Genomic DNA, 17,415 nt, shown 5'->3' with positions numbered 1-17,415 from the left:
CGGTTCATGCAAAATCTTAAGGTCCTCGGTCATGTCAACGGCACCAAACCGACCAATAATTCAATAATCGATAACTAAAACTATAAATGTAGCTCTTCTTACTGGGCGATTGCATCAACTTAGATGCTTCTCCTGTGTTCTACTGTGCCGCTTGTATTGTCCGCACATACTGCAGCACGCGACAAGGGCTGGCAGACCATAAATGTAACCGTTTCAGAGAGAAATGCGACCAATGTGACGATATCGCGTTATATCGATTCGATGGTGAATGACGAAACACGGAGATTTTCTAAGATTTTTACTACATATTAACACTTTTCACATTTTCTCGTGTTACGTGGCTGCCAGTCCTCGGTTCATGCAAAATCTTAAGGTCCTCGGTCATGTCCAAGGCACCAAACCGACCAATAATTCAATAATCGATAACTAAAACTATAAATGTAGCTCTTCTTACTGGGCGATTGCATCAACTTAGATGCTTCTCCTGTGTTCTACTGTGCTGCTTGTATTGTCCCCACATACCGCAGCACGCGACAAGGGCTGGCAGACCATAAATGTAACCGTTTCAGAGAGAAATGCGACCAATGTGACGATCTCGCGTTATATCGATTCGATGGTGAATGACGAAACACGGAGATTTTCTAAGGTTTTTACTACATATTAATACTTTTCACATTTTCTCGTGTTACGTGGCTGCCAGTCCTCGGTTCATGCAAAATCTTAAGGTCCTCGGACATGTCCAAGGCACCAAACCGACCAATAATTCAATAATCGATAACTAAAACTATAAATGTATCTCTTCTTACTGGGCGATTGCATCAACTTAGATGCTTCTCCTGTGTTCTACTGTGCTGCTTGTATTGTCCCCACATACCGCAGCACGCGACAACGGCTGGCAGACCATAAATGTAACCGTTTCAGAGAGAAATGCGACCAATGTGACGATCTGGCGTTATATCGATTCGATGGTGAATGACGAAACACGGAGATTTTCTAAGGTTTTTACTACATATTAACACTTTTCACATTTTCTCGTGTTACGTGGCTGCCAGTCCTCGGTTCATGCAAAATCTTAAGGTCCTCGGTCATGTCCAAGGCACCAAACCGACCAATAATTCAATAATCGATAACTAAAACTATAAATGTAGCTCTTCTTACTGGGCGATTGCATCAACTTAGATGCTTCTCCTGTGTTCTACTGTGCTGCTTGTATTGTCCCCACATACCGCAGCACGCGACAAGGGCTGGCAGACCATAAATGTAACCGTTTCAGAGAGAAATGCGACCAATGTGACGATCTCGCGTTATATCGATTCGATGGTGAATGACGAAACACGGAGATTTTCTAAGGTTTTTACTACATATTAACACTTTTCACATTTTCTCGTGTTACGTGGCTGCCAGTCCTCGGTTCATGCAAAATCTTAAGGTCCTCGGTCATGTCCAAGGCACCAAACCGACCAATAATTCAATAATCGGTAACTAAAACTATAAATGTAGCTCTTCTTACTGGGCGATTGCATCAACTTAGATGCTTCTCCTGTGTTCTACTGTGCCGCTTGTATTGTCCCCACATACCGCAGCACGCGACAAGGGCTGGCAGACCATAAATGTAACCGTTTCAGAGAGAAATGCGACCAATGTGACGATCTCGCGTTATATCGATTCGATGGTGAATGACGAAACATGGAGATTTTCTAAGGTTTTTACTACATATTAACACTTTTCACATTTTCTCGTGTTACGTGGCTGCCAGTCCTCGGTTCATGCACAATCTTAAGGTCCTCGGTCATGTCCAAGGCACCAAACCGACCAATAATTCAATAATCGATAACTAAAGCTCTTCTTACTGGGCGATTGCATCAACTTAGATGCTTCTCCTGTGTTCTACTGTGCTGCTTGTATTGTCCCCACATACCGCAGCACGCGACAAGGGCTGGCAGACCATAAATGTAACCGTTTCAGAGAGAAATGCGACCAATGTGACGATCTCGCGTTATATCGATTCGATGGTGAATGACGAAACACGGAGATTTTCTAAGGTTTTTACTACATATTAACACTTTTCACATTTTCTCGTGTTACGTGGCTGCCAGTCCTAGGTTCATGCAAAATCTTAAGGTCCTCGGTCATGTCCAAGGCACCAAACCGACCAATAATTCAATAATCGATAACTAAAACTATAAATGTAGCTCTTCTTACTGGGCGATTGCATCAACTTAGATGCTTCTCCTGTGTTCTACTGTGCTGCTTGTATTGTCCCCACATACCGCAGCACGCGACAAGGGCTGGCAGACCATAAATGTAACCGTTTCAGAGAAATGCGACCAATGTGACGATCTCGCGTTATATCGATTCGATGGTGAATGACGAAACACGGAGATTTTCTAAGGTTTTTACTACATATTAACACTTTTCACATTTTCTCGTGTTACGTGGCTGCCAGTCCTCGGTTCATGCAAAATCTTAAGGTCCTCGGTCATGTCCAAGGCACCAAACCGACCAATAATTCAATAATCGGTAACTAAAACTATAAATGTAGCTCTTCTTACTGGGCGATTGCATCAACTTAGATGCTTCTCCTGTGTTCTACTGTGCCGCTTGTATTGTCCCCACATACCGCAGCACGCGACAAGGGCTGGCAGACCATAAATGTAACCGTTTCAGAGAGAAATGCGACCAATGTGACGATCTCGCGTTATATCGATTCGATGGTGAATGACGAAACACGGAGATTTTCTAAGGTTTTTACTACATATTAACACTTTTCACATTTTCTCGTGTTACGTGGTTACCAGTCCTCGGTTCATGCACAATCTTAAGGTCCTCGGTCATGTCCAAGGCACCAAACCGACCAATAATTCAATAATCGATAACTAAAACTATAAATGTAGCTCTTCTTACTGGGCGATTGCATCAACTTAGATGCTTCTCCTGTGTTCTACTGTGCTGCTTGTATTGTCCCCACATACCGCAGCACGCGACAAGGGCTGGCAGACCATAAATGTAACCGTTTCAGAGAGAAATGCGACCAATGTGACGATCTCGCGTTATATCGATTCGATGGTGAATGACGAAACACGGAGATTTTCTAAGGTTTTTACTACATATTAACACTTTTCACATTTTCTCGTGTTACGTGGCTGCCAGTCCTCGGTTCATGCAAAATCTTAAGGTCCTCGGTCATGTCCAAGGCACCAAACCGACCAATAATTCAATAATCGGTAACTAAAACTATAAATGTAGCTCTTCTTACTGGGCGATTGCATCACCTTAGATGCTTCTCCTGTGTTCTACTGTGCCGCTTGTATTGTCCCCACATACCGCAGCACGCGACAAGGGCTGGCAGACCATAAATGTAACCGTTTCAGAGAGAAATGCGACCAATGTGACGATCTCGCGTTATATCGATTCGATGGTGAATGACGAAACACGGAGATTTTCTAAGGTTTTTACTACATATTAACACTTTTCACATTTTCTCGTGTTACGTGGCTGCCAGTCCTCGGTTCATGCAAAATCTTAAGGTCCTCGGTCATGTCCAAGGCACCAAACCGACCAATAATTCAATAATCGATAACTAAAACTATAAATGTAGCTCTTCTTACTGGGCGATTGCATCAACTTAGATGCTTCTCCTGTGTTCTACTGTGCTGCTTGTATTGTCCCCACATACCGCAGCACGCGACAAGGGCTGGCAGACCATAAATGTAACCGACACAGAGAGAAATGCGACCAATGTGACGATCTCGCGTTATATCGATTCGATGGTGAATGACGAAACACGGAGATTTTCTAAGGTTTTTACTACATATTAACACTTTTCATATTTTCTCGTGTTACGTGGGTACCAGTCCTCGGTTCATGCACAATCTTAAGGTCCTCTGTCATGTCCAAGGCACCAAACCGACCAATAATTCAATAATCGATAACTAAAACTATAAATGTAGCTCTTCTTACTGGGCGATTGCATCAACTTAGATGCTTCTCCTGTGTTCTACTGTGCTGCTTGTATTGTCCCCACATACCGCAGCACGCGACAAGGGCTGGCAGACCATAAATGTAACCGTTTCAGAGAGAAATGCGACCAATGTGACGATCTCGCGTTATATCGATTCGATGGTGAATGACGAAACACGGAGATTTTCTAAGGTTTTTACTACATATTAACACTTTTCACATTTTCTCGTGTTACGTGGCTGCCAGTCCTCGGTTCATGCAAAATCTTAAGGTCCTCGGTCATGTCCAAGGCACCAAACCGACCAATAATTCAATAATCGATAACTAAAACTATAAATGTAGCTCTTCTTACTGGGCGATTGCATCAACTTAGATGCTTCTCCTGTGTTCTACTGTGCTGCTTGTATTGTCCCCAGATACCGCAGCACGCGACAAGGGCTGGCAGACCATAAATGTAACCGTTTCAGAGAGAAATGCGACCAATGTGACGATCTCGCGTTATATCGATTCGATGGTGAATGACGAAACACGGAGATTTTCTAAGGTTTTTACTACATATTAACACTTTTCACATTTTCTCGTGTTACGTGGCTGCCAGTCCTCGGTTCATGCAAAATCTTAAGGTCCTCGGTCATGTCCAAGGCACCAAACCGACCAATAATTCAATAATCGGTAACTAAAACTATAAATGTAGCTCTTCTTACTGGGCGATTGCATCAACTTAGATGCTTCTCCTGTGTTCTACTGTGCCGCTTGTATTGTCCCCACATACCGCAGCACGCGACAAGGGCTGGCAGACCATAAATGTAACCGTTTCAGAGAGAAATGCGACCAATGTGACGATCTCGCGTTATATCGATTCGATGGTGAATGACGAAACACGGAGATTTTCTAAGGTTTTTACTACATATTAACACTTTTCACATTTTCTCGTGTTACGTGGTTACCAGTCCTCGGTTCATGCACAATCTTAAGGTCCTCGGTCATGTCCAAGGCACCAAACCGACCAATAATTCAATAATCGATAACTAAAACTATAAATGTAGCTCTTCTTACTGGGCGATTGCATCAACTTAGATGCTTCTCCTGTGTTCTACTGTGCTGCTTGTATTGTCCCCACATACCGCAGCACGCGACAAGGGCTGGCAGACCATAAATGTAACCGTTTCAGAGAGAAATGCGACCAATGTGACGATCTCGCGTTATATCGATTCGATGGTGAATGACGAAACACGGAGATTTTCTAAGGTTTTTACTACATATTAACACTTTTCACATTTTCTCGTGTTACGTGGCTGCCAGTCCTCGGTTCATGCAAAATCTTAAGGTCCTCGGTCATGTCCAAGGCACCAAACCGACCAATAATTCAATAATCGGTAACTAAAACTATAAATGTAGCTCTTCTTACTGGGCGATTGCATCAACTTAGATGCTTCTCCTGTGTTCTACTGTGCCGCTTGTATTGTCCCCACATACCGCAGCACGCGACAAGGGCTGGCAGACCATAAATGTAACCGTTTCAGAGAGAAATGCGACCAATGTGACGATCTCGCGTTATATCGATTCGATGGTGAATGACGAAACACGGAGATTTTCTAAGGTTTTTACTACATATTAACACTTTTCACATTTTCTCGTGTTACGTGGCTGCCAGTCCTCGGTTCATGCAAAATCTTAAGGTCCTCGGTCATGTCCAAACCACCAAACCGACCAATAATTCAATAATCGATAACTAAAACTATAAATGTAGCTCTTCTTACTGGGCGATTGCATCAACTTAGATGCTTCTCCTGTGTTCTACTGTGCTGCTTGTATTGTCCCCACATACCGCAGCACGCGACAAGGGCTGGCAGACCATAAATGTAACCGACACAGAGAGAAATGCGACCAATGTGACGATCTCGCGTTATATCGATTCGATGGTGAATGACGAAACACGGAGATTTTCTAAGGTTTTTACTACATATTAACACTTTTCATATTTTCTCGTGTTACGTGGGTACCAGTCCTCGGTTCATGCACAATCTTAAGGTCCTCTGTCATGTCCAAGGCACCAAACCGACCAATAATTCAATAATCGATAACTAAAACTATAAATGTAGCTCTTCTTACTGGGCGATTGCATCAACTTAGATGCTTCTCCTGTGTTCTACTGTGCTGCTTGTATTGTCCCCACATACCGCAGCACGCGACAAGGGCTGGCAGACCATAAATGTAACCGTTTCAGAGAGAAATGCGACCAATGTGACGATCTCGCGTTATATCGATTCGATGGTGAATGACGAAACACGGAGATTTTCTAAGGTTTTTACTACATATTAACACTTTTCACATTTTCTCGTGTTACGTGGCTGCCAGTCCTCGGTTCATGCAAAATCTTAAGGTCCTCGGTCATGTCCAAGGCACCAAACCGACCAATAATTCAATAATCGATAACTAAAACTATAAATGTAGCTCTTCTTACTGGGCGATTGCATCAACTTAGATGCTTCTCCTGTGTTCTACTGTGCTGCTTGTATTGTCCCCACATACCGCAGCACGCGACAAGGGCTGGCAGACCATAAATGTAACCGTTTCAGAGAGAAATGCGACCAATGTGACGATCTCGCGTTTTATCGCTTCGATGGTGAATGACGAAACACGGAGATTTTCTAAGGTTTTTACTACATATTAACACTTTTCACATTTTCTCGCGTTACGTGGCTGCCAGTCCTCTGTTAATGCAAAATCTTAAGGTCCTCGGTCATGTCCAAGGCACCAAACCGACCAATAATTCAATAATCGATAACTAAAACTATAAATGTAGCTCTTCTTACTGGGCGATTGCATCAACTTAGATGCTTCTCCTGTGTTCTACTGTGCTGCTTGTATTGTCCCCACATACCGCAGCACGCGACAAGGGCTGGCAGACCATAAATGTAACCGACACAGAGAGAAATGCGACCAATGTGACGATCTCGCGTTATATCGATTCGATGGTGAATGACGAAACACGGAGATTTTCTAAGGTTTTTACTACATATTAACACTTTTCACATTTTCTCGTGTTACGTGGCTGCCAGTCCTCGGTTCATGCAAAATCTTAAGGTCCTCGGTCATGTCCAAGGCACCAAACCGACCAATAATTCAATAATCGATAACTAAAACTATAAATGTAGCTCTTCTTACTGGGCGATTGCATCAACTTAGATGCTTCTCCTGTGTTCTACTGTGCTGCTTGTATTGTCCCCACATACCGCAGCACGCGACAAGGGCTGGCAGACCATAAATGTAACCGTTTCAGAGAGAAATGCGACCAATGTGACGATCTCGCGTTATATCGATTCGATGGTGAATGACGAAACTCGGAGATTTTCTAAGGTTTTTACTACATATTAACACTTTTCACATTTTCTCGTGTTACGTGGGTACCAGTCCTCGGTTCATGCACAATCTTAAGGTCCTCGGTCATGTCCAAGGCACCAAACCGACCAATAATTCAATAATCGATAACTAAAACTATAAATGTAGCTCTTCTTACTGGGCGATTGCATCAACTTAGATGCTTCTCCTGTGTTCTACTGTGCTGCTTGTATTGTCCCCACATACCGCAGCGAGCGACAAGGGCTGGCAGACCATAAATGTAACCGTTTCAGAGAGAAATGCGACCAATGTGACGATCTCGCGTTATATCGATTCGATGGTGAATGACGAAACACGGAGATTTTCTAAGGTTTTTACAACATATTAACACTTTTCACATTTTCTCGTGTTACGTGGCTGCCAGTCCTCGGTTCATGCAAAATCTTAAGGTCCTCGGTCATGTCCAAGGCACCAAACCGACCAATAATTCAATAATCGATAACTAAAACTATAATTGTAGCTCTTCTTACTGGGCGATTGCATCAACTTAGATGCTTCTCCTGTGTTCTACTGTGCTGCTCCTTTTATTGTCCCCACATACCGCAGCACGCGACGAGGGCTGGCAGACCATAAATGTAACCGTTTCAGAGAGAAATGCGACCAATGTGACGATCTCGCGTTATATCGATTCGATGGTGAATGACGAAACACGGAGATTTTCTAAGGTTTTTACTACATATTAACACTTTTCACATTTTCTCGTGTTACGTGGCTGCCAGTCCTCGGTTCATGCAAAATCTTAAGGTCCTCGGTCATGTCCAAGGCACCAAACCGACCAATAATTCAATAATCAATAACTAAAACTATAAATGTAGCTCTTCTTACTGGGCGATTGCATCAACTTAGATGCTTCTCCTGTGTTCTACTGTGCTGCTTGTATTGTCCCCACATACCGCAGCACGCGACAAGGGCTGGCAGACCATAAATGTAACCGTTTCAGAGAGAAATGCGACCAATGTGACGATCTCGCGTTATATCGATTCGATGGTGAATGACGAAACACGGAGATTTTCTAAGGTTTTTACTACATATTAACACTTTTCACATTTTCTCGTGTTACGTGGGTACCAGTCCTCGGTTCATGCAAAATCTTAAGGTCCTCGGTCATGTCCAAGGCACCAAACCGACCAATAATTCAATAATCGATAACTAAAACTATAAATGTAGCTCTTCTTACTGGGCGATTGCATCAACTTAGATGCTTCTCCTGTGTTCTACTGTGCTGCTTGTATTGTCCCCACATACCGCAGCACGCGACAAGGGCTGGCAGACCATAAATGTAACCGTTTCAGAGAGAAATGCGACCAATGTGACGATCTCGCGTTATATCGATTCGATGGTGAATGACGAAACACGGAGATTTTCTAAGGTTTTTACTACATATTAACACTTTTCACATTTTCTCGTGTTACGTGGGCACCAGTCCTCGGTTCATGCACAATCTTAAGGTCCTCGGTCATGTCCAAGGCACCAAACCGACCAATAATTCAATAATCGATAACTAAAACTATAAATGTAGCTCTTCTTACTGGGCGATTGCATCAACTTAGATGCTTCTCCTGGGTTCTACTGTGCTGCTTGTATTGTCCCCACATACCGCAGCACGCGACAAGGGCTGGCAGACCATAAATGTAACCTTTTCAGAGAGAAATGCGACCAATGTGACGATCTCGCGTTATATCGATTCGATGGTGAATGACGAAACACGGAGATTTTCTAAGGTTTTTACTACATATTAACACTTTTCACATTTTCTCGTGTTACGTGGCTGCCAGTCCTCGGTTCATGCAAAATCTTAAGGTCCTCGGTCATGTCCAAGGCACCAAACCGACCAATAATTCAATAATCGATAACTAAAACTATAAATGTAGCTCTTCTTACTGGGCGATTGCATCAACTTAGATGCTTCTCCTGTGTTCTACTGTGCTGCTTGTATTGTCCCCACATACCGCAGCACGCGACAAGGGCTGGCAGACCCTAAATGTAACCGTTTCAGAGAGAAATGCGACCAATGTGACGATCTCGCGTTATATCGATTCGATGGTGAATGACGAAACACGGAGATTTTCTAAGGTTTTTACTACATATTAACACGTTTCACATTTTCTCGTGTTACGTGGCTGCCAGTCCTCGGTTCATGCAAAATCTTAAGGTCCTCGGTCATGTCCAAGGCACCAAACCGATTAATAATTCAATAATCGATAAGTAAAACTATAAATGTAGCTCTTCTTACTGGGCGATTGCATCAACTTAGATGCTTCTCCTGTGTTCTACTGTGCTGCTTGTATTGTCCCCACATACCGCAGCACGCGACAAGGGCTGGCAGACCATAAATGTAACCGTTTCAGAGAGAAATGCGACCAAGGTGACGATCTCGCGTTATATCGATTCGATGGTGAATGACGAAACACGGAGATTTTCTAAGGTTTTTACTACATATTAACACTTTTCACATTTTCTCGTGTTAAGTGGCTGCCAGTCCTCGGTTCATGCAAAATCTTAATGTCCTCGGTCATGTCCAAGGCACCAAACCGACCAATAATTCAATAATCGATAACTAAAACTATAAATGTAGCTCTTCTTACTGGGCGATTGCATCAACTTAGATGCTTCTCCTGTGTTCTACTGTGCTGCTTGTATTGTCCCCACATACCGCGGCGAGCGACAAGGGCTGGCAGACCATAAATGTAACCGTTTCAGAGAGAAATGCGACCAATGTGACGATCTCGCGTTATATCGATTCGATGGTGAATGACGAAACACGGAGATTTTCTAAGGTTTTTACAACATATTAACACTTTTCACATTTTCTCGTGTTACGTGGCTGCCAGTCCTCGGTTCATGCAAAATCTTAAGGTCCTCGGTCATGTCCACGGCACCAAACCGACCAATAATTCAATAATCGATAACTAAAACTATAAATGTAGCTCTTCTTACTGGGCGATTGCATCAACTTAGATGCTTCTCCTGTGTTCTACTGTGCTGCTTGTATTGTCCCCACATACCGCAGCACGCGACAAGGGCTGGCAGACCATAAATGTAACCGTTTCAGAGAGAAATGCGACCAATGTGACGATCTCGCGTTATATCGATTCGATGGTGAATGACGAAACACGGAGATTTTCTAAGGTTTTTACTACATATTAACACTTTTCACATTTTCTCGTGTTACGTGGCTGCCAGTCCTCGGTTCATGCAAAATCTTAAGGTCCTCGGTCATGTCCAAGGCACCAAACCGACCAATAATTCAATAATCGATAACTAAAACTATAAATGTAGCTCTTCTTACTGGGCGATTGCATCAACTTAGATGCTTCTCCTGTGTTCTACTGTGCTGCTTGAATTGTCCCCACATACCGCAGCACGCGACAAGGGCTGGCAGACCATAAATGTAACCGTTTCAGAGAGAAATGCGACCAATGTGACGATCTCGCGTTATATCGATTCGATGGTGAATGACGAAACACGGAGATTTTCTAAGGTTTTTACTACATATTAACACTTTTCACATTTTCTCGTGTTACGTGGGTACCAGTCCTCGGTTCATGCACAATCTTAAGGTCCTCGGTCATGTCCAAGGCACCAAACCGACCAATAATTCAATAATCGATAACTAAAACTATAAATGTAGCTCTTCTTACTGGGCGATTGCATCAACTTAGATGCTTCTCCTGTGTTCTACTGTGCTGCTTGTATTGTCCCCACATACCGCAGCACGCGACAAGGGCTGGCAGACCATAAATGTAACCGTTTCAGAGAGAAATGCGACCAATGTGACGATCTCGCGTTATATCGATTCGATGGTGAATGACGAAACACGGAGATTTTCTAAGGTTTTTACTACATATTAACACTTTTCACATTTTCTCGTGTTACGTGGCTACCAGTCCTCGGTTCATGCAAAATCTTAAGGTCCTCGGTCATGTCCAAACCACCAAACCGACCAATAATTCAATAATCGATAACTAAAACTATAAATGTAGCTCTTCTTACTGGGCGATTGCATCAACTTAGATGCTTCTCCTGTGTTCTACTGTGCTGCTTGTATTGTCCCCACATACCGCAGCACGCGACAAGGGCTGGCAGACCATAAATGTAACCGTTTCAGAGAGAAATGCGACCAATGTGACGATCTCGCGTTATATCGATTCGATGGTGAATGACGAAACACGGAGATTTTCTAAGGTTTTTACTACATATTAACACTTTTCACATTTTCTCGTGTTACGTGGCTGCCAGTCATCGGTTCATGCAAAATCTTAAGGTCCTCTGTCATGTCCAAGGCACCAAACCGACCAATAATTCAATAATCGATAACTAAAACTATAAATGTAGCTCTTCTTACTGGGCGATTGCATCAACTTAGATGCTTCTCCTGTGTTCTACTGTGCTGCTTGTATTGTCCCCACATACCGCAGCACGCGACAAGGGCTGGCAGACCATAAATGTAACCGTTTCAGAGAGATATGCGACCAATGTGACGATCTCGCGTTATATCGATTCGATGGTGAATGACGAAACACGGAGATTTTCTAAGGTTTTTACTACATATTAACACTTTTCACATTTTCTCGTGTTACGTGGCTGCCAGTCCTCGGTTCATGCAAAATCTTAAGGTCCTCGGTCATGTCCAAGGCACCAAACCGACCAATAATTCAATAATCGATAACTATACTATAAATGCAGCTCTTCTTACTGGGCGATTGCATCAACTTAGATGCTTCTCCTGTGTTCTACTGTGCTGCTTGTATTGTCCCCACATACCGCAGCACGCGACAAGGGCTGGCAGACCATAAATGTAACCGTTTCAGAGAGAAATGCGACCAATGTGACGATCTGGCGTTATATCGATTCGATGGTGAATGACGAAACACGGAGATTTTCTAATTTTTTTACTACATATTAACACTTTTCACATTTTCTCGTGTTACGTGGCTGCCAGTCCTCGGTTCATGCAAAATCTTAAGGTCCTCGGTCATGTCCAAGGCACCAAACCGTCCAATAATTCAATAATCGATAACTAAAACTATAAATGTAGCTCTTCTTACTGGGCGATTGCATCAACTTAGATGCTTCTCCTGTGTTCTACTGTGCCGCTTGTATTGTCCGCACATACTGCAGCACGCGACAAGGGCTGTCAGACCATAAATGTAACCGTTTCAGAGAGAAATGCGACCAATGTGACGATCTCGCGTTATATCGATTCGATGGTGAATGACGAAACACGGAGATTTTCTAAGGTTTTTACTACATATTAACACTTTTCACATTTTCTCGTGTTACGTGGGTACCAGTCCTCGGTTCATGCAAAATCTTAAGGTCCTCGGTCATGTCCAAGGCACCAAACCGACCAATAATTCAATAATCGATAACTAAAACTATAAATGTAGCTCTTCTTACTGGGCGATTGCATCAACTTAGATGCTTCTCCTGTGTTCTACTGTGCTGCTTGTATTGTCCCCACATACCGCAGCACGCGACAAGGGCTGGCAGACCATAAATGTAACCGTTTCAGAGAGAAATGCGACCAATGTGACGATCTCGCGTTATATCGATTCGATGGTGAATGACGAAACACGGAGATTTTCTAAGGTTTTTACTACATATTAACACTTTTCACATTTTCTCGTGTTACGTGGCTGCCAGTCCTCGGTTCATGCAAAATCTTAAGGTCCTCGGTCATGTCCAAGGCACCAAACCGACCAATAATTCAATAATCGATAACTAAAACTATAAATGTAGCTCTTCTTACTGGGCGATTGCATCAACTTAGATGCTTCTCCTGTGTTCTACTGTGCTGCTTGTATTGTCCCCACATACCGCAGCACGCGACAAGGGCTGGCAGACCCTAAATGTAACCGTTTCAGAGAGAAATGCGACCAATGTGACGATCTCGCGTTATATCGATTCGATGGTGAATGACGAAACACGGAGATTTTCTAAGGTTTTTACTACATATTAACACGTTTCACATTTTCTCGTGTTACGTGGATGCCAGTCCTCGGTTCGTGCAAAATCTTAAGGTCATCGGTCATGTCCAAGGCACCAAACCGACCAATAATTCAATAATCGATAACTAAAACTATAAATGTAGCTCTTCTTACTGGGCGATTGCATCAACTTAGATGCTTCTCCTGTGTTCTACTGTGCTGCTTGTATTGTCCCCACATACCGCAGCACGCGACAAGGGCTGGCAGACCATAAATGTAACCGTTTCAGAGAGAAATGCGACCAAGGTGACGATCTCGCGTTATATCGATTCGATGGTGAATGACGAAACACGGAGATTTTCTAAGGTTTTTACTACATATTAACACTTTTCACATTTTCTCGTGTTACGTGGCTGCCAGTCCTCGGTTCATGCAAAATCTTAATGTCCTCGGTCATGTCCAAGGCACCAAACCGACCAATAATTCAATAATCGATAACTAAAACTATAAATGTAGCTCTTCTTACTGGGCGATTGCATCAACTTAGATGCTTCTCCTGTGTTCTACTGTGCTGCTTGTATTGTCCCCACATACCGCAGCGAGCGACAAGGGCTGGCAGACCATAAATGTAACCGTTTCAGAGAGAAATGCGACCAATGTGACGATCTCGCGTTATATCGATTCGATGGTGAATGACGAAACACGGAGATTTTCTAAGGTTTTTACAACATATTAACACTTTTCACATTTTCTCGTGTTACGTGGCTGCCAGTCCTCGGTTCATGCAAAATCTTAAGGTCCTCGGTCATGTCCAAGGCACCAAACCGACCAATAATTCAATAATCGATAACTAAAACTATAATTGTAGCTCTTCTTACTGGGCGATTGCATCAACTTAGATGCTTCTCCTGTGTTCTACTGTGCTGCTTGTATTGTCCCCACATACCGCAGCACGCGACAAGGGCTGGCAGACCATAAATGTAACCGTTTCAGAGAGAAATGCGACCAATGTGACGATCTCGCGTTATATCGATTCGATGGTGAATGACGAAACACGGAGATTTTCTAAGGTTTTTACTACATATTAACACTTTTCACATTTTCTCGTGTTACGTGGCTGCCAGTCCTCGGTTCATGCAAAATCTTCAGGTCCTCGGTCATGTCCAAGTCACCAAACCGACCAATAATTCAATAATCGATAACTAAAACTATAAATGTAGCTCTTCTTACTGGGCGATTGCATCAACTTAGATGCTTCTCCTGTGTTATACTGTGCTGCTTGAATTGTCCCCACATACCGCAGCACGCGACAAGGGCTGGCAGACCATAAATGTAACCGTTTCAGAGAGAAATGCGACCAATGTGACGATCTCGCGTTATATCGATTCGATGGTGAATGACGAAACACGGAGATTTTCTAAGGTTTTTACTACATATTAACACTTTTCACATTTTCTCGTGTTACGTGGGTACCAGTCCTCGGTTCATGCAAAATCTTAAGGTCCTCGGTCATGTCCAAGGCACCAAACCGACCAATAATTCAATAATCGATAACTAAAACTATAAATGTAGCTCTTCTTACTGGGCGATTGCATTAACTTAGATGCTTCTCCTGTGTTCTACTGTGCTGCTTGTATTGTCCCCACATACCGCAGCACGCGACAAGGGCTGGCAGACCATAAATGTAACCGTTTCAGAGAGAAATGCGACCAATGTGACGATCTCGCGTTATATCGATTCGATGGTGAATGACGAAACACGGAGATTTTCTAAGGTTTTTACTACATATTAACACTTTTCACATTTTCTCGTGTTACGTGGCTACGAGTCCTCGGTTCATGCAAAATCTTAAGGTCCTCGGTCATGTCCAAACCACCAAACCGACCAATAATTCAATAATCGATAACTAAAACTATAAATGTAGCTCTTCTTACTGGGCGATTGCATCAACTTAGATGCTTCTCCTGTGTTCTACTGTGCTGCTTGTATTGTCCCCACATACCGCAGCACGCGACAAGGGCTGGCAGACCATAAATGTAACCGTTTCAGAGAGAAATGCGACCAATGTGACGATCTCGCGTTATATCGATTCGATGGTGAATGACGAAACACGGAGATTTTCTAAGGTTTTTACCACATATTAACACTTTTCACATTTTCTCGTGTTACGTGGCTGCCAGTCATCGGTTCATGCAAAATCTTAAGGTCCTCTGTCATGTCCAAGGCACCAAACCGACCAATAATTCAATAATCGATAACTAAAACTATAAATGTAGCTCTTCTTACTGGGCGATTGCATCAACTTAGATGCTTCTCCTGTGTTCTACTGTGCTGCTTGTATTGTCCCCACATACCGCAGCACGCGACAAGGGCTGGCAGACCATAAATGTAACCGTTTCAGAGAGATATGCGACCAATGTGACGATCTCGCGTTATATCGATTCGATGGTGAATGACGAAACACGGAGATTTTCTAAGGTTTTTACTACATATTAACACTTTTCACATTTTCTCGTGTTACGTGGCTGCCAGTCCTCGGTTCATGCAAAATCTTAAGGTCCTCGGTCATGTCCAAGGCACCAAACCGACCAATAATTCAATAATCGATAACTATACTATAAATGTAGCTCTTCTTACTGGGCGATTGCATCAACTTAGATGCTTCTCCTGTGTTCTACTGTGCTGCTTGTATTGTCCCCACATACCGCAGCACGCGACAAGGGCTGGCAGACCATAAATGTAACCGTTTCAGAGAGAAATGCGACCAATGTGACGATCTGGCGTTATATCGATTCGATGGTGAATGACGAAACACGGAGATTTTCTAATTTTTTTACTACATATTAACACTTTTCACATTTTCTCGTGTTACGTGGCTGCCAGTCCTCGGTTCATGCAAAATCTTAAGGTCCTCGGTCATGTCCAAGGCACCAAACCGTCCAATAATTCAATAATCGATAACTAAAACTATAAATGTAGCTCTTCTTACTGGGCGATTGCATCAACTTAGATGCTTCTCCTGTGTTCTACTGTGCCGCTTGTATTGTCCGCACATACTGCAGCACGCGACAAGGGCTGGCAGACCATAAATGTAACCGTTTCAGAGAGAAATGCGACCAATGTGACGATCTCGCGTTATATCGATTCGATGGTGAATGACGAAACACGGAGATTTTCTAAGGTTTTTACCACATATTAACACTTTTCACATTTTCTCGTGTTACGTGGCTGCCAGTCATCGGTTCATGCAAAATCTTAAGGTCCTCTGTCATGTCCAAGGCACCAAACCGACCAATAATTCAATAATCGATAACTAAAACTATAAATGTAGCTCTTCTTACTGGGCGATTGCATCAACTTAGATGCTTCTCCTGTGTTCTACTGTGCTGCTTGTATTGTCCCCACATACCGCAGCACGCGACAAGGGCTGGCAGACCATAAATGTAACCGTTTCAGAGAGATATGCGACCAATGTGACGATCTCGCGTTATATCGATTCGATGGTGAATGACGAAACACGGAGATTTTCTAAGGTTTTTACTACATATTAACACTTTTCACATTTTCTCGTGTTACGTGGCTGCCAGTCCTCGGTTCATGCAAAATCTTAAGGTCCTCGGTCATGTCCAAGGCACCAAACCGACCAATAATTCAATAATCGATAACTATACTATAAATGTAGCTCTTCTTACTGGGCGATTGCATCAACTTAGATGCTTCTCCTGTGTTCTACTGTGCTGCTTGTATTGTCCCCACATACCGCAGCACGCGACAAGGGCTGGCAGACCATAAATGTAACCGTTTCAGAGAGAAATGCGACCAATGTGACGATCTGGCGTTATATCGATTCGATGGTGAATGACGAAACACGGAGATTTTCTAATTTTTTTACTACATATTAACACTTTTCACATTTTCTCGTGTTACGTGGCTGCCAGTCCTCGGTTCATGCAAAATCTTAAGGTCCTCGGTCATGTCCAAGGCACCAAACCGTCCAATAATTCAATAATCGATAACTAAAACTATAAATGTAGCTCTTCTTACTGGGCGATTGCATCAACTTAGATGCTTCTCCTGTGTTCTACTGTGCCGCTTGTATTGTCCGCACATACTGCAGCACGCG

This window comes from Schistocerca nitens, unplaced genomic scaffold, assembly GCF_023898315.1.
Source record: "Schistocerca nitens isolate TAMUIC-IGC-003100 unplaced genomic scaffold, iqSchNite1.1 HiC_scaffold_468, whole genome shotgun sequence".
NCBI classification, from domain to species: domain Eukaryota; kingdom Metazoa; phylum Arthropoda; class Insecta; order Orthoptera; family Acrididae; genus Schistocerca; species Schistocerca nitens.
This window is presented reverse-complemented; position numbering follows the sequence as displayed.